Genomic DNA, 23,692 nt, shown 5'->3' on the forward strand with positions numbered 1-23,692 from the left:
CTCGAGCAAGGGGTCACTTGATCTGCTGTAGTCCCCCAGTCAAGGTACATATGAGAAATCAATTAATGAACATTAAGGAACCTTAACGAAGATTTGATGTTTCTTATCTCTCTCCTTTCTTGTCTGTCTGCCCCTATCTGTCCCTCTCTCTGACTCTCTCTGTTCCTCCCACAAGAAAAAAAAAGTATTGCGAATCCATTCGACCAATTATTGGAAGTTAACCCTAGATTAGTTAGTTACTCTTGGAATTCTTTTCCGCGTGTCACTATCTTCTTAAATATCTCGATTTCCAATAATCAAAGATGCTTCTGCTTCTGAGTAGCTGAGATTTTAAAGTAGCGGAGAATATTAAAAATTTAATCGCGAGCTGGCATAAGCTCATTATGCAGGCCATATGTTGGCCATGTCTGCCTTAGAGTGATTGTGGCCTGCCCAGAGATCACGTTAATTTGTGGGAGCACCTGAGAGTGTGCAAATACCAGAGGCTGTGAGTGTCTGTCTGTGGCCAGGGACATGAACACCCATGCACACACACATACACACACTAGACAGGGGCAGAAGGGGGGCTAGGGGACTGTTTCCCAGGAGAGCAGGCCTCTGTGGGATGTGTGGGCAGGTCCAATCCAGTTCCAGACAGCTGGTGCCCTAAGGCGTGGGGCTGAGATAAAACCTCCTAGCCCCAGCTGTGAACAGCCTCAGCCACACTGAGGCTGGGCTGGAGCAGACTACTGTGTGGTGGGGGGAGGCTAAGGACTGGCCTCTCTACTCACTTGATGCACATTGTGGCCCCCAAGCCTCAAAGCTCCCCAAAGGTGATCTGTGGAGGCACCATGCTCCCTGCCTTCCTCTTTGGGATGGCATGGGCACTTACTGATGGGTAAGCAGCCTATCCCAGGAACCCTCCCACTAAGATCCTTTTCCTTCTGCCCCTTGACTGGGATTCTCTGGGACAGCCAGACTGCCCTCCCAAACTCAGCCTCCACCTCAGTTCACTACTGTCCCTGGGAGTTGGCTCTTTCACAGGACAGGGCTTCCTGGTGATAGGGGACAGTAGCAGCAGCTCTCATTCCCCATGCATGGGCAGGCGGTGGTGTGAGCAGACGGAGACCATCCTGGTGGAGGAGGAAGTGACCCCCCATTAGGAGGACCTGGTGCCCTGCACCAGCCTCTACCATTACCAGCGCCTGGGATGGACGTATCCTGGAGTGGATGTGCCAGGTGAGTGTGGGTTGGAGTCTGGGCTGGCTGCCCAACAGGAGAGAGCAAAGAGGTCACATTCTGGACTGGCGGTGACCTGAAGAAGTAAGCATTTGGGAAGGAGGTCTGGGTGGGCTCTCCAAGAGCAGATAGTGCAGGGTGAGGGGCGTAGATGAGTTGGCACCACTGTGAGCAGTTCACAGAGATGCTCGATGCCTCCTGCCTGTGCCTACCCTCCAGTTGGCCTCCACAAGATTACCGCATAGGGAAATGAACACCGAGAAGGGAAATCACATGATAAATCCCCTCAGATAGTAGATGACCAGTTGGAATGACCAGCACAGGCCTTTCCCAGGAACGGGGCTGGGCTGAACACTAACGTCTTCTCCCTTCTACCTGCTTGGTGGACCCAGACCCCCTGAAACACGGCTGGCTGCGTGGAACCGGACGGTGAGGGCCTGCTGCCCAGGCTGGGGGGAGCACCCACTACACTCTGAGTAAGTGCCCAAGATGAGCCCAGATCTGCGGTTTCAAGGAGGTAGCAGGCCGCCCCGGGGAGGGAAGTGAGGTCCAGGCTGACTGACTGGGCCCACCCCATTCTTTTTCTGTACTCAACACAACCCTTGCAGGAGCCAGCCCCGAGGCCCACTGCTTTGCCATGGGGCAGTGCCAGCCTCAGGTGGGTTCAGCTAATGCTCCTGCAGGGAGCCTGGAGGAGTGCTGTGCCCAGCCTTGGGGACACAGCTGGCAGGATGGCTGCTCCCAGGCCTGCCTCAGCTGCCTCAGCCAACAGCTCCCAGGTGGATCCCCAGCCTGCCAACGGGCATAGTCCCAGCTGTCCCTTCTGACCCCATGGGCACTCCCATGTGGAGTTCTTGAGCTCTGAGCCTTTCCGCAGGACCCATGTCCACTCCCCTGTCCTCTCAGATGAGTCACCTCCCATCCCCTGCCCTCCAGATTGACCTCAACTGTCCACCTGCCTCCCGCATCCTCTGCCCTCTTTCCCCACGTTCAGAGGCTCACAGGGGCACATCTTCCTCAGGTGGCACCCCCCCTCTGATGCCCCTGCAGCCCCTGGCAGGGGTTGTGGCCCAACTCTGGAGCCAGCGCCAACGTCCCTCGGCCACCTGTGCCACCTGGTCCGGCTTCCACTACCGCACCTTTGACAGGCGCCACTACCACTTCCTGGGCTGCTGCACTTACCTGCTGGCTGGTGCTGCTGGCTCTACCTGGGCTGTCCACCTCAGTCCCAGGGGTCATTGTGCTCAGCCTGGGCACTGTCAGCTGGTGAGGGATGGAGGTGGGGATGGAGACGGGGGAGCTGGATGTGGGAGGAAGAGTGATGTTGACCAGCTAGCTCACCCAGTACTTGTCTTTGCCCAGGCCCAGGTGATGATGGGATCGGAGGATGTGCTGATTCAGGATGGAAACGTCTCTGTGAACGGGCAGCTGGTACCTGATGGGGAGTCTCAGCTGCTCCCTAGTAAGGGACAGTAGGCCTACCCCCAGGGTACAGCTCAGAAGGGCAGCAGAAAGGGCGGCTGAGGACTGAACTTGGACCCCCACCCTGTTGGGAGGTATCTGGAATTGAGGGAGCCAGCTGAGGAGCCAGAGGTTGTGGATCTAGTCCCCTGCCCCATCTTCACAACTCTCCCTCACTAGCCCTCTCACAGGGTGGCCTTGGGCACTTAACTTCTCTGAGCCTCAGTTTCCCCACCAGTCTCCCACAGTGCTGTGAGGAAGGGTTTGGTGCTACTAGATGGGACGTTAGTCCTGGTTGGGTCCAGAGAAAGAGGTCAAAGTGGGGTTCTATGTGTGAGCACGTCCCTCTCTCAAGAGAACGTTTAGAGTGTTCAGGAATCTCTCTAGGAGGCTGTGATGGGAGCTCTGTGGGGGCTGTTCTGAAGGGTAACAAGTGCAGAGCTCTAGAATTGTGAGAATCCTTCCCTTCTCTTCCCTTCCCTGGGCAGTCCGAGCCCTAGTGTGCTGGTGGGAGGGGTGGGGAGTGTGACACCCCCCCCCCCCCAGCTACCCCTGCCCAGGGCTGAGCTTGCAGTGGCAAGGGGACTGGCTGGTGCTGTCAGGGGCCCTGGGGGTCATGGTGCGGCTGGATAGGTCCAGTTCGGTTTCCGTTTCTATGGATCATGAGCTCTAGGGACAGACTCAAGGCCTCTGTGGGGTCTACAATGGTCGGCATGAAGGTGAGTGAGGCGTGGTGTCCTTACTGGTATAGGAGGGAAGGGGGGACCCAAGACCTCAGACATGGCACCACCTGCCTTTCCCTCCCTCAGATGACTTCTTGGAGCCAGGAGGTAGGGTGGCTGCTAAGGGAATTGGGAATTCCTGGAGGCTGCCTGCCTCAGAGGTGAGGTGCAGCCCTAGGGGAGCATGGGTTCCCTCACTCGCGCCTGCACACCTAGCCTAGCTTCTCTGACACCTCCAAGCTTCTGTTCTGTCTCCCACAAGTGACAGGACCTGGTCCTCTCCCAGATCCCCAGAGAAGGAAAGGCAAGCTTAAGGTCCTGCAGGAAGTCAGTGTAAGGTGCTGCCTGTATGTAGCCCCAGCTGCCTGTGTGAACTGACCACCCAGGGGACACACTCACTGACCTGAGCACTAACCAGTTTTGGTTAATTATCTAGTTATCAAACCTCCTGCCTATGGGTTGACAGTGACACCAGCTCCCCTACCCCTTCCCAGGCTTGTCACTTTGCTGCCCTTCCCGCAAAAGCCCCAGAAGGATGCTTGGGCTGCTGGTCATGACAGTGGGGCTTTGAAGCAGCTATGGAAGCAGCAGCTGTTTTCCTGGTATCCTTGTTAATGTGCCTCATCTCTGGCCCCTGGCCTGACTCCTACTGTCCTCAGCCTGAGTGTCTGGATGCGGTGGAGGCAGCCCAGGGCTGCGAGGAGCCCCTGGGGGGCACAGAGGCGGGCATGGAGGATGTGTGCCACCAGCTGCTGGACGGTCCATTCAGAGAATGCCATGTCCAGGTATGGGTGGGGGTGGAGGTGATGTCTGGCACTGGAGAAGCCAAAGTGGAGGGCGGTGCTAAGGAGGTGCCAAACAGGGAATTTGGTCCTCCCACTAGATTGCATTGGGCCATTGGTCAAGCCATCCTCCTTTCTATCCTGGGTTCTATCACTGGGAAATGAGGTTGCTCATATGTATGATCTCTGGGGTCCCTTCCAGCCCTCATCTGTTTGATTATAAACCAGGGTGAGATAGAAGCAAGAAGAAGGGGTTGCTGGTGAGTGTTGGAGGAGGAGGCTGGTTGGCTGAGGGGCTGTCTTTTCTCCCAAGGTTCCCCCTGCTGAGTACCACGAGCCCTGTCTGTTTGCTTACTGTGCTGGGGCCCCAGTAGGCAGTGGCATAGAGGGCCGCTGGGATGCTGTGTGTGTCATCTTGGCCACATATGCCCAGGACTGTGCCAAGCAGCACATCCATGTACTCTGGAGGAAGCCGGGCTTCTGCGGTAGGGCTCCTGCCTGTCCCTCCGGAACTCCCCTCTCTGCAGGACTGGGAATTGAGGGAGGGCCCTCATGTGACCCCTACTTCTGAGTGCTCTGGCACCCGCTGAGCGTCCAGTGTGGCCCCCAGGCTCCTCCGTGGCAGCATGGCGGGAGGAGGAGTACTCCTAGGCCCCACAGCCTGCTCTCGTTCCCATAGAACGCCTGTGCCCTGTACTCGGAATGCGCCTTGGCCTGCCCGCCCAGCTGCTCCGCGGTGGGCGAGGGCGGGGAGGGGTCCTGAGGAGAAGAATGCGTGAGCGGCTGCCAGTGCCCGCCCAGCCTCTTCTGGGACAGCGTCCTCTGTGTGCCTGCCGCCCGCTGCCCCTGCTACCACCGGCGCCGGCGCTACGGCCCCGGCGACACCGTGCGCCAGCGATGCAACCTGTGATGGGTCCCCTGGGCCTCGCTGGCCCTTTCGCTGGGGCTGGAGACCACCCAGTGCCCTCTGATTCCTCCCTTATGCTATCTCCTCAATCTGGCTTCTCTTTTGGGGACCTCACAAGTAACCTGTGACCTCTCACGGCACAATTGGTAGCCCTGTTTAAAAGACCTAGCAGGTGACCTCTGCCCGCTGACCTCTAACTCTAACTGCAAGTGGGGGTGGCCGGAGGAGGGCGGCACCAGGGTGTGGGGGGACGGGAGGTCCTCTCCAGCTCAGCCTCTCCTTTCCCTGGGAGGCTGATCCAGAAGGCGCCCTCCCACCCCTTCTGCCCACAGCGTTTGCCAGGACGGCCGCTGGCTCTGCGCGCAGGCGCCGTGCCCCTCCGAGTGCGCGGTGGGCGGGGACGGGCACTATCTTACCTTTGATGGGCGGAGCTTCTGCTTCCGCGGCAGCCCGGGTTGCCGCTCCATCTTGGTGCTGGCTGGCAGAGGACCAACGAGGGCTGGAGGGGCGTCTTGCTAGAGCAGGGGCCCTCGTAGGGAGGCTGTGGGGGAGAAATGACCGTAAAGAAACCAGTGAATAACGGAACAAAACACACACAGTCGTCTGGGGAAAGAACCTGAGGGAGAACCGATTCTGGAGGGAGGATGGCTGCCGCAGACCCCGCAAAGCCTCCCTTTTAGGTTCTCACCTCCTCCTTAGGTTATCATTGCCACCCCAGCCCAGGGGTGCAAAACAAAATCCATCCTCACAGATGGGACAGGCTGGGCTTGTCATAAGTTACTTCGTACAAAATAATCCCAGGTCCAATAAAAGACTTTCTTGGCCCCCTAGTAAAATTAGATGACATCCTGAGTTCAGACCTAGGCATGTTCTTACACACAGACACACACAGGCATGCACACATGGCATATACTCATGCATGTGCATGTAGATTTAGCATGTATGTGTGCACAGCATACATACCCAAGGGGAAAAAAGAGGGGGCCATCTCACCCCAACATACAGAGGTACATGTGTGTGTCTGTGTGTGTATATATATACACATACACACACATTCACATGTGCCAGTGCATGTGTGATCTGGCTGGCTGGAAGGTGGTCAGCAGACATGGGGTGGGAGCTGCCTCCAGATGTGTGTTCTCAGGGCTGCCCCACCTCCACACCCACATTCCTCATTATCTGCCCCAGGACTTGGCCAAGGGGCAGCTGCTGATCCTGCTGGAGCATGGGGCCTGTGACTCTGGGAGCTGCCTCCACGCCATCTCTGTCACCCTGGCGGACACTCACATCCAGCTCAGGGACTCAGGTAGCCTCAGCTCTCCAGGTACCTACCTACTAGGCCTTCTCTCCTGGAAGCCCTCAGAACTATGGCTCAGGCCCTAGCAGCCTCCTGTTACCGCTTCTCTCCCTGTAGACTCTGGCTCCTTCCATCATCTTCCGTCCACACCATCCTGTGGCTTCTGAGCCCCAAACCTCCCCTCAGACTCCTCAAAACCAAAGTCATTGCCTTCATTTCCCCTAAACTCCCCATCTCTGAAGCAGACACACAATCCTTTGGAAAACTTCCAAGGCATCTCTGCCCCATCCTCAGGGATGGGAGTACAAGTTGTGAGAAGTCTGACACCAGACCAGACAGGCTCCTCCTGTTTCTGGATGCAAGCCCACAGTCCCTCCACCTCTCTTCCCTGCATGTGCTCCTCCTGTGCACTGACTTCAAGGCAAACTCGGTGCTAGAAAAATAGGCCACATGGGGGTGCTCAGGGGGCATGACCTCCCAGGGCTCGTGCCAGTTTTTCTGACTCAATGTGGGCAGCCCACAGTGACACAGGCTCTCCTACCTTTGCCCAGCCTTCCTTTCCTTGCAGCCTCACCTACCATGTGCTGTGCCCCTACCCTCATCAGCCCAGCCTAGCCCTATGGGGCAGCCCCCTCATAGGCCCCCTATTCCAGGAGCTGTCCTGGCTGATGGGCAGGATGTGGGCCTGCCCTGGAGCAGCCCTGCGGACCTCAGTGTCTGTCTCCCAAGCCTCCTCCACCTCCCTGCTGCTGCACTGGCCTGGAGCCCAGGTCCTCTAGGGGGGGTGTCTGACCCTGCAGCCTACATCAGCCTGGACCCCCGCCATGCCCACCAGGTGTGCCGGGGCGGGTAATTGGCTGGGTGAGGCCATAGTGGGCCTAGGCCCATATTTGACTATCCCATGCCCACTTGGGTGGCCCAGATACAGAGGCTCTGCAGCATCTTCACCTGGAACCAGCAGGATGACTTCCTGACACCTGCTGGCGACATGGAGACCAGCATGGCTGCCTTCGCTAGCAAGTTCCAGCTGGCAGGAGAGGGAAGGTGTCTCCCGGAGGACAGCACCCCACTTTCCCCCTGCAGCACCCACACTCAGCACTGCGTGTTTGTGGGGACAGCCTGTGCCATCCTGCATGGCCCAGCCTTCCAGGTAGCTGGTTGGGGGCACTCCTCCTGTTCACACCTGTAAGATAGGGTCATTTCTTGCCCTGCCCTCCTCCTGGGCTGTTGGGAAGGCCCTGCACCCTGCTGTGCTCAGCCTGCTGAGCACAGGAAGGTAACAGTGGATGGGGAATGCATGGAGGAGGAGCTGATCCATTTCCTCATCTTCCTCAAGGCAGGGGTCCCCAAACTTTTTACACAGGGGGCCAGTTCACTGTCCCTCAGACCGTTGGAGGGCTGTACTATAAAAAAAACTATGGGCCCTGGCCGGTTGGCTCAGCGGTAGAGCGTCAGCCTGGCGTGCGGGGGCCCCGGGTTCGATTTCCGGACAGGGCACATAGGAGAAGCGCCCATTTACTTCTCCACCCCCTCCCTTCTTCCTCTCTGTCTCTCTCTTCCCCTCCCGCAGCCAAGGCTCCATTGGAGCAAAGATGGCCCGGGCTCTGGGGATGGCTCCTTGGCCTCTACCCCAGGCGCTAGAGTGGCTCTGGTCGCGGCAGAGCGACGCCCTGGAGGGGCAGAGCATCGCCCCCTGGTGGGCAGAGCGTTGCCCCTGGTGGGCGTGCTGGGTGGATCCCGGTCGGGCGCATGCGGGAGTCTGTCTGACTGTCTCTCCCCGTTTCCAGCTTCAGAAAAATACAAAAAAAACAACAACAACAAAAAAAACTATGAACAAATCCCTATGCACACTGCACATATCTTATTTTAAAGTAAAAAAACAAAACGGGAACAAATACAATATTTAAAATAAAGAACAAGTAAATTTAAATCAACAAACTGACCAGTATTTCAATGGGAACTATGCTCCTCTCGCTGACCACCAATGAAAGAGGTGCCCCTTCTGGAAGTGCGGTGGGGGCCAGATAAACGGCCTTAGGGGGCCGCATGCGGCCCGCGGGCCCTAGTTTGAAGACCCCTGCTCTAAGGAGTGCCATGGGCTGGTGGACAGGGAGCCATTCTACCTGCGCTGCTTGGCAGCCGTGTGTGGCTGTGCCCCTGGCAGGGACTATTTGTGCCCAGTGCTTGCTGCCTATGCTTGCTGCTGTGCCCAGGAGGGTGCCCCATCTCCCTGGAGGAACCAGACCCTCTGCCGTGAGTTGGCTCAAACTGCTCCCCCATCCTCAGTCTTCTCTTCCCAGCTAGGAGGGATCCAAGAACATTTTTATATAGGAGAGAGGGTTGGGGGGAGGGTCCCCAGCAGGACCTCTGACCTTGGCAGATTGCTGGTTTACTTTCTTTTGGAGGCATAGTGGGGTAGGAGTGGGGGTCCGGAGAGGTGGGCAGAGCAGCAGGGACTATGCCCCCGACCTGCTTGTGTCTCTGTGCCCAGCTTTCCCATGTCCTTTGGGCCAGGAGTACCAAGAGTGTGCCCCAGTGTGTGGTTGAAACTGTGGGGAGCCAGAGGACTATGGGGAACTGGGCGCTGTGCGGCCGGTTGTAACTGCCCCTTGGGGCTGCTGTGGGACCCTGAGGGCCAGTGCGTGCCTCCCAGCTTGTGCCCCTGTCAGCGCGGAGCCCATCCCTATGCCCCTGGCAGTGCCACCATGAAAGACTGCGACCGCTGGTGAGGGCAGCAACCTTGGAGGGGGCAAAGAGCTTGGGGGTGAGGAGCTGGAACTTAGAGAAAAGGGCTGGGCTTGTAGCCCCGTGGGTTTCAGTGTCGCATGCATGCTGGGGGGGGGGGTGTGTGTGTGACAAAGCACTGGTAACTTCTCCTCTGGTGTGGAGCACTTTCATCTAATTATCTTATTTAATTTTGACTTAATTCTTACAATAATCTAGTAAAGGAGGAAGAGAAAGAATTGTTCCCATTTTGCAGGGGAGGAAACTGAGGCTCAGTTAGGCTAAATGGCTTGCAGAGTCACACAGCTTGTTAATAATGAAGAGCCTAGAACCCAGACCTCTGAATTCTAGTTGAATGTGGTCCAGAGGTTCTTCCAAGGGTTAGGGAGAAGGGAAGGCAAATTACAAACCCAGGGGTTAGGGCCAGGGCCAGGGCTTGGTGGGTGAATGTGAGACTTCAGTGAAATCCCCCTTCCTCCTGTGCTGGGAGAGGGGTGGTTCACTATCTCTGCCATTCCCCAGAGCCCAGAGAATGGCCCCATTGGAGCTGGGGCAGGAAAGGGTGATAATGTCTATCCCGAGTATGGCTGGGTGCTGGGAACAGCCTCAGCCCTTGTGCTGTAACAACTGGGGTGTTGGGGGAGGACACTCAGGTCTCCAGAGTGGATGTGAGGGGCCTGGGAGCCCTGGAGGTGAGGCTGGCCTTGGACGTGCCCCTCACCCCTCTCCCCTGTCGGCGGTGTCTGCCAGGAGAGGGGCATCCAGAACTGCATGCTTGCCGCTGCAGCCCTTGGCGGGCATTCTGCCCCCATGAGCTTGTCTATGTCCCTGGTGCCTACCTCCTCACCTGTGATGGCCCCGCTGCCAACAACCCCTGCCCCCTGGGCAGCACAAGGGACTGTGTCTGCCCCCCAGGCACTGTCCTGCTGGTAAGTCTGGGAGGGCGGCTGCATAGGACACTGCCCTGCACCCCTGGCTCTCTGAACTGCCTGAAATGGTGGGTGGGGCATTGGATTGTCCTCTAAGGCAGTGGCCCCCAACCTTTTTTGGGCCATGGACCGATTTAATGTCAGAAAATATTTTCACGGACCAGCCTTTAGGGTGGGACAGATAAATGTATCACGTGACCAAGACAAGTGTCAAGAGTGAGTCTTAGACGGATGTAACAGAGGGAATCTGGTCATTTTTTAAAAAAATAAAACATCGTTCAGACTTAAATATAAATAAAATGGAAATAATGTAAGTTATTTATTCTTTCTCTGCGGACTGGTACCAAATGGCCCACGGACCGGTACCGGTCCACGGCCCGGGGGTTGGGGACCACTACTCTAAGGGACCCTTTTGTCCCCGGCCTCTGCCCAGGACAAGCACTGTGTGCCTCCCGAACTCTGTCCCTGCCGCCATGGCGGGCAGTGGTATCCACCCAACGCTACCATCCAGGAGGACTGCAACATTTGGTATGCCCAGCCTTGTGACCTGTAATCTTTACCCTTACGACCCCTGGCTTGGGGCTGGGGTGATGTGTGGGGTGGGAGAACCGGACTGCCCCGGTAATGGGAGTCCTCCAGGATCCCCCAAGCTGAGAATCTCTCTGGAGTTGCTTAGAACCTGACCAGCTGCCAGGCCCCTGTCCTTGTGACTCTGTTTTCCCCCTTCCCCTTGCCCACAGAGTGTGTCAGGGACAGCAGTGGCGCTGCACAGGCCAGAGGTGTGGTGGACGGTGCCAGGCATCGGGTGCCCCCCACTATGTGACATTTGATGGGCTGGCCCTCACCTTCTCTGGGGCCTGTGACTACCTGCTGGTGCGAGAGGCCAGTGGCCAGTTCATGGTCTCTGCCCAGAACCTGCTGTGCGGGGCCAGCGGCCTCACTTGCACCAAAGCGCTGACCGTGCGGCTGCAGAGCACCGTTGTGCACATGCTCAGAGGTGACTGTGACACTGAAGGGTGGCATTGTCAGGGAGGGGCACACCAGATAGCCTCACAGCTCTGCATGGGTGTCGAGGCCTGGAGCTCTCCATGTCTCCCCCCTGTGTCAGGGTTGTGCAGCTGGTGCCTCCTCTCTTGGCTGGGAATCAACATTATAGAAGGCTCTCAGAAATGAAGGCCCAGAGTGGTCTCATGGCTTGCCCAAGGTTATGTAGCCAGAGAAGCAAAAGGAAGGTTGGAGGGGAGGCTGAGAGGACCCCATCCGGATCTGGGAGGCAGTCTACCCCAAGGCCAAGTCTGATGGCTTCTCTCTTCTTCCACAGGCCAGGCAGTGATGGTGAATGGGGTGAGCATAATGCTCCCCAAGTTCTACGCAGGCCCTGGCTGAGCCTGTGCCGTGCTGGCCTCTTCTTGTTGCTCACCACCCGCCTGGCTTCACCCTGCTCTGGGATGGAGGTCGGGCCCCACCCCTAACCCTCTGACTCTCCCTTGCCTTACCCAGAGGTCTAGCTCTCCTGGACTCCTCTTCCCTACAAGTGGTCAGAGTTTCCATGTCGTGTTTCTGTTCATTATGAAATCAATACCTTCTCACCCAAGAAACGTTTAGAAAAGACCAAGTTGGCCCTGGCCGGTTGGCTCAGTGGTAGAGCGTCGGCCTGGCGTGCAGGAGTCCCAGGTTCGATTCCCGGCCAGGACACACAGGAGAAGCGCCCATCTGCTTCTCCACCCCTCCCCCTCTCCTTCCTCTCTCTCTCTCTTCCCCTCCCGCAGCCAGGGCTCCATTGGAGCAAAGTTGGCCCGGGCGCTGAGGATGGCTCTGTGGCCTCTGCCTCAGGCGCTAGAATGGCTCTGGTCGCAACAGAGCAACACCCCAGATGGGCAGAGCATTGCCCCCTGGTGGGCATGCCGGGTGGGTCTCGGTCGGTCGCATGCGGGAGTCTGTCTGACTGCCTTCCCGTTTCCATCTTCAGAAAAATAAAAAAAATAAAAAATAAAAAAATTTAAAAAAAGGAAGAAAGAAAGAAAGAAAGAAAGAAAGAAAGAAAGAAAGAAAGAAAGAAAGAAAGAAAGGAAGAAAGAAAGAAAAAGAAAAGACCAAGTTTCAGACAGAAGAGAGAACCAGCTCCCCCTATTGGATGGTGGTACCCCAGCCGGTGGTCGGGCCACCCAAACAATAGCGTACTTGGTCTCCTCCCAACTCTGCACCCCGGTGAAGGCCAGCGAGTCTCTCTTCCCACAGTCTGACCCCTGCTGCCCTCTCTGTAGGCACTGGGGTCCTGGTGCAGCTGTCCCCGCAGTTCCGAGGCCGGGTGGCTGGGCTGTGAGGAAACTTTGACGGAGATGCTAGTAACGACCTGCGGAGCCGCCAGGGAGTCCTGGAGCCCACTGCTGACCTGGCTGCCCATTCCTGGCGCCTCAGTCCTCTCTGCCCCAGCCAGGGGACCTGCCACACCCCTGCACCATGAGCAAGGGCAGGAACTAGGCGAGGGAGTGGGGGACAGCTGCAGAAACCTGGGGGGTACCGAGGCGGGTTGCCGTGGGAAGGATGGGTGCTGCGGAGGGATCTGGCCAGCCCACGGTGCTGTTCCGGCCGGTGAACGCCCACAGGGCCGCCGGGGCTCGCGCCCGCTGTGGGGTGCTGCTGCAGCCACTCTTTGTCCCGTGCCACGCAGAGGTGCCCCCACAGCAGCACTACGAATGGTGCGTGTATGATTCCTGCGGGTGAGAGGGCATGCCTGGGGACAGTGTGGGTTGGGTGTGTGGCTGTGGGGCTGCTGGGGCTGACTGACCCCTCCCACAGCTGTGATTCCGGGGGCCACTGTGAGTGTCTCTGCTGGGCCATTGCACATACGCTGACGAATGTTCCTAGCATGGGCTCCGTGTGCGCTGGCGCAGCCAGGAACTCTGCCACAAGTGCGCCCTGCCTTGGGTCCCAGATGCCCAATCCCACCAACCTCAGACAAACATGCCAAGTTTGCTGGTGTGTAGCATTTGCACGGGGGATCCTTAGGAGGGGCTCAGTGGAAGTCTCCACCATGCACCTTGTGACCTTCAGGGGTGTCAGTTTGGGGCGGTTCACTGCGACTTTTGCATCCTGATGCCCTTGCACCTTGGTGACCTAAGCCTCTCTCCTCTCCACCCAGCTTTGCAATGTGAAGGGGGCCAGGTGTATGAGGCCTGTGGCCCCACGTGTCCCCCCACCTGCCATGACCATGGTCTGGAAGCTGGGTGGCATTGCCAGGCGGTCGCCTGTGTGGAGGGCTGCTTCTGCCCAGAGGGGACCCTGTTGCACGGTGGGTAGGGTCAGAATGGGGAGAGGGGAGAGAGCACTGGGATGAGGAAAGGGCCACCAGGCCACAATGGCAGGGCTAGTGTGAGGACCGCTGTGCCCTCTGCTCCAAGCCTTGCCATCTGTAGTCTCAGGAGGTGTCTGCTTGGAGCCAGCTTTTTGCCCTGTGAGTGGGGAGGGAGCTTCTTCCCACCAGGAGCTGTGGTACAGAAGGACTATGGGAACTGGTGAGTGAGGGGATTTGGGGGATCCCCATGCCCCCTAGGCTGGCCCAGTGCTGGGGCTGATACGAGGATATCATTCATGTGCTTAGCACATGCCATGAAAGCCAGTGGCTTTGTGGGGGTGACGTTACCGGCTATGAGGAGCTGATGCCTGGCTATGCGGAGGGAGAGGCCCCATGCCAGGAGAGCGGTCACTGTGTACCACACGAGTGGCTTTGTGACAACCAGGATGACTGTGGCGATGGCTCAGATGAGGAGGGTGAGTGTCCTCGCCTATTTGTGGCAGTGGCCAAGTGACAGGTCACTCCTCCGCATCCTAAGGCAGCTTCCCCAGTTGCTGCTCCCATGACCAGCAGCTGTGACTTGTAAGTAGTGGTATTCTGGTTTTTCTGGGGTGACAGACTTCTCTGGGACCGTTTGTTGGCATCCTGAGCTTGTCTACCTGCCCCATGCCAGGATGTGCCACCCCAGGCTGCGGGGAGGGGCAGATGTCTTGCAGCTCAGGCCACTGCCTGCCCCTGGCTCTGCTCTGTGATGGACAGGATGACTGTGGAGACGGGACGGATAGCAGGACTGCCCATGCCCCCAGGACTCTCTGGCCTGTGTTGACAGGCACTGCCTGCCCCCAGCCCTGCTCTGGGATGGACACCCTGATTGTCCAGACGCTGCTGACAAGGAATCTTGTTTGGGTGGGTGGTCCTCCTCCCCAGACTCTAACCCACCAGTCACCACCGCCCACTGCCTCCCCTCCTCCACCAATCCAGGTTCCCACTGGGAAGTTGGCACCTGTGGGGGTGTGAGTGGGAGCACCCCAAACAGTGAGAGTAAGTGGCAGTGCCTTGGGGCCAACTCCTCCTTTCTCCAGCTGCAGGGCAGGTGAACTGTGCCTCAGGCGAGGTGTCCTGCAGCAATGGCACCTGTGTGGGGGCCATCCACCTGTGTGATGGAATCTGGGACTGCCCGGATGGAGCAGACGAGGGGACTGGGCACTGCCTGCTCCCCTCTCTGCCCACTCCGCCTGCTGGCACCACACCCAGCCCCTCTGCTGGCTCCTGGGAGACTGCAGCAACTCCCCTGGCCAGCACCAATCCTGGTGAGTCTCCTGGGGGCAAAGGGGCCAGAAAGCTGGAGTGTGGAGGTGTGGTGGGGGGGCAGGAGAGCATCCCTAAGGGAGGATTTGGGGCAGGTGCTGGGGCGAGAAGGGGCAGGGCACAGACCCAGCCTCCTGACATCAGAATGAAAAAAGTAGAGGTGTTTGAGAGGGGCTGAAAGAGTCCAAACCTCGTTTCCGGACATTCAAGGCCCACTCTGAACCGAGGAGAGGCTAATGGAAATGTCTGGATGAGGAGAGACAGCTTTTAAGAGGGCAGCAAAATGCAGGAGCCACTGTAATTGGGGAGGGGTGGGAGGTAGGGCGAGGGCTGAGCTCAGGTCAGGGATGGGACCGACCTGAAGCTGGAGGCTGGCGGGTGGCAGAGAAGGAAGGACCTGGCCCACGCAGGAGCCCGGTCTACCTGCGGCGTCCAGCGCAGTTCCTGTGCGACAGCGGCGAGTGCACCCCGCGGGGCTGGCGCTGTAGCGAGGAGGACTGCGCCAACAGCTGCGACGAGCGGGCGGCTGCCGCGGGCCCTGAGCTCACCCCCCCCCCCACGTGCCCTGCTCCTGTGGCCCGCACTGCATGGACCTCGCTCTGCTGTGTGACGGCGTGCCCCACTGCCCCGACGGCTCAGACGAGGGCCTGGATGCTTGACACCCGGGAGGGCACTGGGGCTGGTGGGGCCCAGGGAGAGTGGAGTGAGCCCCAGCCCTGCTCACGCTATCTCATTCACCCCCTCCCACCCCCAGTGGACCTTTGCTCCGTGCAGAGCGGCTGGGGTGGCGCTCCAGCTAGAGTGACTTAGGTCTGGGGCATCATAGTCTCCTTTGATCTGTTTCATGAAACTCTCTTAGCCCTTCTGCCAGGCCCAGGGAAGAGAGGAAAAGGGGTTTTGTCTTTACCTATATTTGGGCAGGAAAGGAGAAAGGGGGCAGCTCTCTGGGCATGGGTAGTGGGCTTGTTTGGAGGGCTACCCCCAGCTCCTCCCCAGCAAACTTGGGGGTTCCCTTTGTGCCCCTGCAAGTCAGTCCTTCACATCAGCCACCTCCCTGGGGAAGCGGTGGTGACTGCCCAAAGGCCCCAGCTCCTTCCTGGGCCTGGCTGCCCTCCTGGACTGCTCCCGAAAGCATCTCTGAGCCAGGTGCAGGACCGGGGTTGGCTCTGCCACCTTCCCGCCCACCCTCTCCCTCCAGTGCCTCTGGCTCCCCCACCGGCCTGTCCGGAGGGAGTTGGCAGCAGGGGTAGGAGCACAGTAGGACACTTATGGCAGGCTTCACCCAGCTGCCCCCCTGTGGAGACCTCTTTCCCTGCCAGTCAGCTCTTCAGCTGGGCCTGAGCCTTGAGCGGCTCTGTGATGGAATCCCCAGCTGTCTGCAGGGCGAGGACGAGCTAGCTTGTGGTACGAAACTTGGTTTCCCTAATGGAGGCCAAGGCTGGGGTCTGGAGGCAGAAGGTGACTCTCACTCTCCTGTGTTTTCTTCTCTTCCCCTCAGAGGGGCTGCCAGCCATGGGAGGCCCCAACAGGACAGGAGGCCCCTGCTCAGAATACTCCTGCCCAGATGGCCTCTGTATCGGTTTCCAGCTGGTGAGGGCAGGGAGTGGCAGTGCATGGGACAGAGCCATGATGCCACCTGCCAAGAAAGGGGCCCTGACCCGTTCCCTCCCCAGGTATGCAATGGGCAGCTGGACTGTGAAACGGCAGGAGAGGTAGAGCTCTCCCCACAGGAGCAGGGTTGTGGGGTCTGGGGGCCCCGGAGCCCATGGGGGCCGTGTAGCTGCACATGTGGGTCTGGTGTGCAGGGCCGAAGTCGTCGCTGTTCTCTGCCCCAGCTCCCTGTCGTGCAGCTCTGCCCGGGCCCTGAGCACCAGACTCAGGCCTGCTTCACAGCTGCCTGCCCAGGTGAGGGGCCTGGACACCCGGGAGGGCACTGGGGCTGGTGGGGCCCAGGGAGAGCGGAGTGAGGAAGGCCACTGGGCCCCTACCCAGACCTCACATTGCCCCTGCCTATCTGCCCCCTCCTCACAGTGAACGGTAAGTGGACCTCCTGGTCCCTGTGCTTGAGCCATGCGGGGGCACCATGACCCGGCAGCGACAGTGCCACCCACCCCAGAATGGGGGCCAGGCCTGTGCCATGCTGCCCGGGGGCCCTCACAGCACCCGTGAGACCCGTGAGTGGAACGGAGGAGGGCATGGTGGGGTGTGGAGGGACTGCAGGGAACACACCCTTCCTGACTTCTGGTCTCGTTTTCCTCAGGGCCCTGCCCTCAGGATGGCTGCCCCAATACCACCTGCTCTGGAGAGCTGATCTTCTGGCCCTGTGCCCCCTGCCCTCTGACCTGTGATGACCTCTCTAGTCAGACTGTGTGCCCCACCGACCAGCCCTGCAACAGCCCAGGTGAGGGGGCTCTGGGCTCAGGATGTGGTGGGCATGCCTTCAGAGACTGAGCTCTCTCCGGAAACGCCTCACCCTGGGCCTTCCCTAGGCTGCTGGTGCCCCACAGGGCAGGTGCTGGGCAGTGAGGGGCGGTGTGTGTGGCCTGGGCAGTGTCCCTGCCTGGTAGATGGTGCCCACTACTGGCCTGGGCAGCACATCAAGGCCGACTGTCAGCTCTGTATCTGCCGAGACGGGCGTCCCCGGAACTGCCAGCCCAACCCGGACTGTGCTGGTGAGCTCTCACCTTGGCCTTGCCCAAGGGGTGTCACTCAGCCAGGTGACCCCTCCTTCAGTCCCTGACTCTTGGTCCTTTCTCAGTGAACTGTAGCTGGTCATCCTGGTCCCCCTGGGCTGAGTGCCTGGGTCTCTGCGGGAGCCAGAGCATTCAGTGGTCCTTCCAGAGCCCCAGCACCCCTCACCCCTCTGGCCGGGGTCGCCAGTGCTGAGGCATCCACTGAAAAGCCTGCAGGTACTCGGCACCCACCCTGGCCCACGGGGACCTGGATCCCTCTCTTCCAGCTCCCCATGAGGAAGCTGCTTGTGTGCCCACTCTCAGGCAAAGTGCTTCCACAAAATGAGGAACACCCCATTAGTCTAAACCCCAGGACTTCCAGCACATCTTTGGGGAACCCCGGCCTTCTCCTACATTTGTTTTATGCCTTCTAGGTCCTACACAGGGGTATAAGGAGCCCACAGGGGTATAAATGCAGCAGGACAAGCCCAGTGGCGGAATGGGTTCTCTGGTTTGCATCCTGGGTCTCTGGAGGGATCTGGTGGGGCTGTGGTGTGTAGCTGTACCGTCCTGCTCAACCCCCCCTGGGATGGGTGCCACTGGCCAGTTGCTGTGTTTGGGGTGCAGAGATGGGGCTCAGGTTACAGGGTGACCAAGTCCCAGTTGACTCAGGACCTTCCCAGTTTTATTTCTGAAAGTCCCTGGTCCTGGGAAGCCCCTCATTTCAGGCATACCGGGATAGGCTAGTTGTCTAGGTGAGCCAGTTCACCAGACAAGAGGCTGCCCCTGCTCCCCAGGTGCCAGACAGAGCCATTCCGGGGGCTGTGAGCAGCACGGCCGGTCCGCGGTGTTGGGGGGCACTGGCGAGGGGGCCCCTGCACGGTCTGCCAGTGTCTGCACAACAGCACAGCACACTGTTCCCCCTACTGCCCGCTGGGCAGCTGCCCCCAGGTGAGGGGACATGGGGGCGGGACAGTATGACAGGAAGGGGGTGAAGATGGAAGAGGGTGTCAGTGTGTAAAGGCCAAGGTTGGGGGCAGCTGATGGAATGGGCTGGAAATGGTGGTAGGCAGGTGGCCAGCTCAACGTGTTTAGCTCTTCTCTTGTGTCTCCAGGACTCAGTCCTCATGGAGGGACTGGGACAGTTGTGTTGCCACTGTGCCCTGCCTGGTAAGTGGGCCTGGGGGATGGCACAGAAGCCCCAAAAGGAGGAGGACGGCGAGGACTCAGAGGGAGCCAGAGGCGGCAGCACCTCATACCACTGCAAAGCCGGGATACTCTCTGCTGTGCCCATGCGGCCTTGTCTTGGGAAGGGGAGCTGGCAGACCTCACCCCTCTCTCTTGCACCCACAGGGCAGGGGCCAGTGAGCCATGTGCCAGCCTCTGAGGCACCTCACCCAAGTCCTAGGAAATCTGTGCAGACAATGACCCTTGCCCCCACATCTCTGCCCGTGACCATGGCCCTGAGGCCAGGAATGGCAGCTGTGACAGTACTCCCCCCTCAACCAAGGACTCCAGTGGCCCCTACCAGTAAGATTTCTCAGCCTTCTGCCTACAAACCTGAACCTCTGGCAACTTTCACGGGGCACAGAGGCACTGGGAGCCAGAGGCCTCTTTGGTCAAGGTCACTCAGCTCTAGGTGAGGTCAGGGTTTTCATAGGACCAGGATTAGGACCCAGGCCTCCGGATGCAGTTTACTACTTTTCCACTATGCTAGAGAGGCAGGAAGTAGGGCACACCGGATGTCAGGAGGAGAGGTTGGGGCTGCTGGGAGGTGAATGAGGGAGGGAGGCCAGGGTGGGCCCTGTGTATGGTCAGCCGGCCGTGGTGGTGCGCACAGGCCAGAGCCCCGCCTCGGGGCCCTTCCTTCCCCCAGGGAAGTGGGGGTTCAGAAACAACCTGATGTGCTTCTACAGCTACTGTGCCCCTCCCCCTCCCCTGACCCCAGCAGTGGTCTGTGGATGGAGCCCCTGGACCCCGTGGAGTCTCTGCAACCGCAGCTGCAATGTAGGGATCCAGCAGCGTTCCCGGGCGGGCACTGCGCCCCCAGCTGCCTTTGGGGGGGCTGCATGCCAGGGCCCCAGTATGGAGGCCGAATTCTGCAGCCTGCGGCCATGAGGTGTCCCGGAACCCTCCATAGAGGATCCAAGACTACTCCCCAGTCAAAGCCCCCTGCACCCCAAGAGAGGTGCCAGGCCAGGGCCTTCCTGAAGAGATGCCACAAAGATGTAGTCCCCAGGAAGCCCTGAGAGGGGACCTCCCTGGAGGCCAACCCTGCTCCAGGGCGAGTGTTGGAGCCTCCAGAGTAGGGATGAGGTCTCTTGGGGTGGGATGTAGCAAGGGAGGGGGTGCCCTATGGTGTCTTGGGTCCAGAGGTAACAAGTGCTCAGGTGTATAGGTGGGAGGGGCAGGTGGGCTGGGTGGCAGAAAACGGGGCCTGCAGTGACCAGGAACCACTCCAGGTCCCGATGTGGAGTGGGGGCCCTGGTCTCCATGCTCTGTGCCCTGTGGTGGCGGCTTTTGGAACCGTACCTGAGGCAGTGGAGAGAACAGCCCTGTGGACTTCTCTACCTGTGGCCTACAGCCCTGTGCAGGTGAGGGCTGCCCTGGGGACACACCTCTCCACTGTGCCCTACCCCTAGTTCTCATCCCTGTCTCACCTAGGGCCCTGTCACTCCAGGGGTGTGTAGCCCTGGGAGCTCCCTGGCTGTACCCAGAGCTGATACCTCTCCCCGGTTGGGAGCCTTGGGGAGAGCTGAATGATCCTGGGATGGACTGGCAATTTCCGTGTCCCCAGGACCAGCGCCTGGCGTGTGTTCTGGGAACAAGCAGTGGCTGGACTGTGCCCACGGCCCTGCCTCCTGTGCAGAGCTCAGTGCCCCTGGAGGGACGAGTCAGACCTGCCTACCGCGTTGCTGCTGCCCTACTGGGTTGCTTCTGCTGGTGAGCATGCTCCCTGCCTGACCTTCTCAGGGCCGGGGGGCCATGGATGACGGGGAAGAGAGAGGCAGGGCCTGGGGAGAGGCAGAGCCGAGGGTATGGGGCTGGAGGCAGGGAGACCCCACAGAGGGTCTTCAGTACACCTTACTTGGAGGAGACAGCACTGAACTCAGGGAGGGTGGCTCAGCTCTGCCAGCAAACAGCAGGTGACTCGGGCACGTCACATTTACGTCTCCTCAGGCCCCTGTTTTTCTCCCAGCAATTGGCAGGTCCATGAGCTTCCCTGATGACAGGGATGGAAAGGGACAGATGTTTGGAGATGATGTTTGGGGGGGGGGGTCTGAGAAGGGCAAGGGGGAGCAGCCCAGGCTAGAAACTAGAAGATGATGGAGGGGTTTCAATTCCAGAACAACATGTGTATGCCCACCCAGGACTGCCCCTGCGCCCACTGGGGACGCCTTTACCCCCCACCCCCCAGGAAGTACTGTGCTTCATCCTGTGAGAATTGGAGAGACCCCTTCCCATTCAGTGGCTCTGTGACCACCAGGGGCCCTGCTGTCCCTCTTCAGTGGCAGAGGATGTTGGCTTCCAGTGAGCCACGGAGACATCTTTTCCCAACAGGCACAGCACCCGGCTCTCTGAGGCCAGGCCTGCTTGTGCCCCTGACCCACGCCCTCCCCACCGATCTTCTCTCTTCCTACCGGCCTTGCTCTGCTGGGGCTATCCCTGTGTGACTTAAACAATTGAAATGTGTCTTCTCAGACTAGAAGGCTCAGATCAGATAGGGGGCGGGTTGGTTTCTCCCGAGGGCTGTGAGGGTGTCGGCTCCAGGCCCCTCTCCCCTCCTGTGGTGTTCCTTGGCTGCAGTTACATCCCTTCTACCTGTCTTCAGATGGCCGTCTTTTCCCTGTCTTCACATCGTCTTCCTCTGTGCACATCTGTCTGTGTGTTTAAATCTCCCCTTTGTTTAGGGACACCTGTCGTATTAGACTAAGGTCCTTCCAAGGATCTCAGTTTAACTTGATCATCTTAATGAAGACCCTGTCTCTGAAGCTGGTCCCATTCTGGGGGCTAGGGCTTCAGCCGATGAACTCGAGGGCGGGGCACAGTGCAGCCTGTAGCAGTGCCCTGACCCCCTGCTGCTCTCCCTGCAGCTCCTGTATCTCTGGGCGCATCACCAACTGCACATCCTGGGCCTGTGAGGAGGGTGAGTACAGGACCCTTGCCTGACTTCGCCCCCTGCTTGATTCCCGCTGCTCAGTGGCCTGCACTGGGGCAGGGGAGGCAAAGCCTTCACGACAGCTGGGGGGCCGGCAGGAGGGGGCTCTCTCTATCTGCTTCCTGTGCCTGTCTCTCCTGTGCACTCCCAGGCCGGCCCATGTGGTCGCCTTGGACCCCATGGAGCGAGTGTTCCGCCTCCTGTGGGCATTCCCGACGCCATCGGCACCGGCATCGCTTTTGCCCCAGGCACCCCGGAGTGGTGCCATCCAGCGCTGCGCTGCTGCCCCCACAGGCCTCGCCCATGCCCCTTTGCCCAGGCCCCTAGGCGGAGGAGGAGCCCTGAATCCTGCCAGCGTGTGACCGTGACTCCTGTGGAACCCAGGAGGTGCCCTTTGAGCCCTCTGGTGCCCTGCTGCCTTGCACCAGCTGCCCCTCAGCCTGGCCAAGCCACGCCTCCCCCACATTCCTTCCTCTGCTGTCCCCCCAGGAGCTGGGGGCTGGGGACCTTGGGGACGTGATCCAGCTGTAGCCGGAGCTGTAGAGGAGGCCTGCGGAGCCGTGCTCGAGCCTGTGACCAGCCTGCACCCCGGGGCCTAGGGGATTACTGCGAGGGACCTTGGGCCCAGGGGGAGGCCTGCCAGGCCCTGCCATGCCCAGGTACCTGCCAGGGATGGGGGTAGGGAGCAAGGAGCAAGGGCAGGAGGCTTTCAGGGGAGACAGGCTCACGCTGTGACCCACACAGCTCTCAGCCCGTCCTGTCCCCTCACCTGTAGTAACCAACGGCACCTCCATTGAAGGGACCAAGTTTAGTCCCTGTGGCCCCCCCTGTCCTTTCTCTTGTGATGACCTTGTGGTGAGTCTGGGACCCCTTGACACCCTCACCTGTCCTCTGATTCCAAGGGTCACTTTGCGAGAGGGCAGGGTGGGGCAGCCCAGTGGTGGAGGCAGGGGCCAGGTTGGTACCACCAGGCATCTCCCCCTGTGCCAGGAAAGTGTTGGGGAGGGAGCCTGGTCTTCCTACAGCAGATGTTTCTCAACTTAAATGTTCTATTAAGAAACAGCAACAGCCTGACCAGGCGGTGGCGCAGTGGATAGAGCGTCAGACTGGGATGCAGAGGACCTAGGTTCGAGACCCCGAGGTCGCCAGCTTGAGCGCTGGCTCATCTGGTTTGAGCAAAAAGCCCACCAGCTTGAACCCAAGGTCGCTGGCTCCAGCAAGGGGTTGCTCAGTCTGCTGAAGGCCCGCGGTCAAGGCCCATATGAGAGAGCAATCAATGAACAACTGGGGTGTTGCAACGCACAATGAAAAACTAATGATTGATGCTTCTCATCTCTCTCCATTCCTGTCTGTCTGTCCCTGTCTATCCCTCTCTCTGACTCTCTTTATGTCTCTGTAAAAAATAAAATAAAATAAAAAAATAAATAAATGTATATATTAAAAAAAAAAGAAAAAGAAAAGAAACAGCAACAACACATGCGAATCACCCCATTATATCATCTGAAACACCAGGAGCATTTTGGTGCAAGATCTTCTTTGAGTGTGTGTGTGAGTGTGTGTGTGTGTGTGTGTGTGTGTGAAGGGGTGTGTGTGTGAGTGTGTGTGTGTGTGTGTATGTGTGAAGGTGTGTGCATGTGTTTGTGAGACTGTTGCCCAACTGCCCGGGCAGAACCATGGAGAGAGGCAGAAACTAGGGCAGACTGGGCCTGTGTCCCCTGGAGCCTGTGTGGTGGGCAGGCAGCCGACCCTGTGGAGGAAGGATGGTGATCCTGTCTGAGGGGGTCCAGGGGCTCCCACATGGACAGAGACGGGCAGCAAGGGACAGTGCCTGTCTCCCGGTCTCCCCCAGAGGATCCCAGCTCCTTCCCAAACAGCCATCCTCTCCGGTACCCTGCTCCCTGCGTTCTGAGGAAGTTTGGGTGATGCCTTGGCTCCCAGGCATTGGCCCAGGTTCCCCACTAATCCATGCATGGGGTTCACCATTGGAGGACACCCCACACAGGGAAGCTCCTCCCAGCCCTCCTCTCCTACCCCTCCTCCGCGGGAGGGAACAAGGCAGAGCTCTGATGGAAACTCATAAACTGTGTTGAGGACATGAGGGCTGAACTGGAATGTTACACTTTCTCCTCTGCACACCCCAGCCTGCTCCCTCACTCCATCCTCTCTCCTGGGCCTCTGCCCCAACCTCCCGGGGCACCCTCCCCACCCCCTCTGGCCC

The 23,692-nt window shown here is 59.2% G+C and overlaps 1 pseudogene; it reads left to right on the forward strand.

Annotated features, from left to right (window-relative positions):
- Window positions 1–830: 830 nt before the first annotated feature.
- The window catches only part of LOC136392245 (SCO-spondin-like), a 41,499-nt pseudogene continuing 18,637 nt past the window's right edge, over window positions 831–23,692 (forward strand).

This window comes from Saccopteryx leptura, chromosome 2 (genome assembly GCF_036850995.1).
Source record: "Saccopteryx leptura isolate mSacLep1 chromosome 2, mSacLep1_pri_phased_curated, whole genome shotgun sequence".
NCBI classification, from domain to species: Eukaryota; Metazoa; Chordata; class Mammalia; order Chiroptera; family Emballonuridae; genus Saccopteryx; species Saccopteryx leptura.